Source organism: Myotis yumanensis, unplaced genomic scaffold (assembly GCF_028538775.1).
Source record: "Myotis yumanensis isolate MYYU_CA2020_CCGP unplaced genomic scaffold, mMyoYum1.0.hap1 SCAF_5, whole genome shotgun sequence".
Taxonomy (NCBI): Eukaryota; Metazoa; Chordata; class Mammalia; order Chiroptera; family Vespertilionidae; genus Myotis; species Myotis yumanensis.
In genome coordinates, this window is record NW_027223756.1 from 85,555,557 (window position 1) to 85,557,895 (window position 2,339).

The 2,339-nt window shown below is 41.4% G+C and overlaps 1 pseudogene; it reads left to right on the top strand.

The window, feature by feature from the left end:
- Nucleotides 1-1,317: 1,317 nt before the first annotated feature.
- LOC139011469 (olfactory receptor 7A10-like) lies at nt 1,318-2,108 on the top strand (annotated as a pseudogene).
- Nucleotides 2,109-2,339: the final 231 nt, after the last annotated feature.

Here is a 2,339-nt window from a genome sequence, read left to right on the forward strand (position 1 = left end):
TTTCTTTAAAAACAAAATAGGGTTTATTGAGCCAAATTCCATCCAGGAAAGGACCAGGTCCTGAGGTATGAAATCTAAACCAGCAGCCTCAGAGCAATGCAGAAAAGACTTTTCCACTGTCCTGGAATTGACAGCTCATTATACTTCATGTTTTGGTGAAGAAAAAGGTATGTTCTTTTGAAAAAATTTTCATTGGCTACTGATAGCGATAGGGGCTGCAATAGAAGGTAAAGTGGGGCAGTTCTAGGGTAGGTACACAAAGAAGAACACAGTATTTACTCCTTTGGTTGGTTACAGGCAACAGTCCTGAAAGCTCATGAACGAGCAGGATGCAGGGGCATCTAGGGGTCATTCAGTCTAGGAGGCCATTCAGTCTTGTGAGTGTGTGCAGTCTGTTGAAAGTGGGCCCACAGCTTTTAGCTGGTTGATTACTATTATCTTTTTCTCTCACTCTCTGGCCCCAGTGCTATTTAATTTAAGACAGCTCAGATTTTTATCCTGCTCACTTTTGAGGTCTCTGTTTAAATGTCACCTTGCTTGCAGATCTACCCGCACACCCAGGAAAAATGGAACTCTTATTCACTCTGTCCTTTAGGTGTCCTTTTCTTTTCTTCATACCACTGCCCCCACCTAAAGCAGTGATTCCCAAAGTGGGTGCTACCGCCTCCAGTGGGCACTGCAGCGATCCAGGGGGGTGGTGATGGCCACAGGTGCATTTGGGGGCGATGAGTAACTGCTATTAAAATTTTTAAAAAATTAATTTCCAGGGGCTGAGTAATATTTTTTCTGCAAAGGGGGTGGTAGGCCAAATAAGTTTGGGAACCACTGACCTAAAGTAATTTATTATCTTATTATTTGCTTCTGCATTTTTTCCCCTCATTGGATTGTAGAGACTTCTGTTCTTCAGCACCCTATTCTCACAACCTGGACAGTGCCTAAACATGGTCAGCACTCAATTTAGATTCCTGAGAAACATGAAAAAATTCTCATTAAAACTAGAATACATGAACTCACAGAGACAGAGGTGATTGGGACAAACATCCCATATCAGGGGTGGCACTGGATATTCCCTATAGGTAACCATAGCCATACAAAAATATTAAAATTAACATCTGGACTGAAAAATATGAATTGTAGCATTTCAAGTATGTGAATAATGTAAATTTGTGTGAAAATTAGTCATGTTATTTTCATCTTTCCTGGTATTCACCCCCACCACATGAACTAGTGAATCTTACATACATTTCAGAATTCCTTCTTCTGGGACTTTCACAGGCACTGGAACTACAGCCCCTCATATTTGGGCTTTTCCTCTCCATGTACCTGATCATTGTGTTGGGAAACCTGCTCATCATCCTGGCCATCAGCTCAGACACCCACCTCCACACTCCCATGTACTTCTTCTTCTCCAACCTGTCCTTGGTAGACATCTGTTTCACCTCCATCACCATCCCAAAGATGCCGTGGAACATCCAGACCCAAAGCAAAGTCATCACCTATACAGGCTGCATCATCCACATGTAATTTTTTATATTTTTTGTTGGGTTGGATGTTTTCCTCTAACTGTGAAGGCCTATGACTGGTTTGTAATAATCTGCCACCCCTATACAGCATGGTCATCCTGAACCCCTAGTTCTGTGGACTGCTTGTTCTGATGTCTTGAATCATGAGTATCCTGAATTCCTTGCTACAGTGGTTAATGATTATGACTGTCCTTCTGCATGGACTTGGAAATCCCTCATTTTTCTATGAACTCAATCAGTTGATCCAACCTGCCTGTTCTGACACATTTTAAATAACATGGTGATGTATTTTGCAGCTGTTTTGCTTGTTGGTGGTCCTTTCGCCAGGATTATTTACTTATATTCTAAGATAGTGTCCTGAATACATGGAATGTCAGCTTGGGGGAAGTATAATGCATTTTCTACCTGTGCATCTCATCCCTTGGTTGTCTCCTTATTTTATTGTATGATGCTAGGTATGTTCCTCAGCCTACCCACATCTCACAGTCAAGTGCAATTGCCTCAGTGTGTACATCATGGTCACACCCACGCTGTAACCTTCATGTAGCAGTGGTTCTCAACCTTCCTAATGCCGTGACCCTTTAATACAGTTTCTCATGTTGTGGTGACCCCCAACCATAAAATTATTTTTGTTGCTACTTCATAATTAATTTTGCTACTGTTATGAATCATAATGTAAATATCTGATATGCAGGATGTATTTTCAGGGGTATTCTACAGTCTCAAGAATAAGGACATCAAAAAGGCTCTGAAAGCAATCTTTGGGAAGAAAACTACAAGCAGGACAATTGTCCTAAGACTGAAGATGTGCCCATG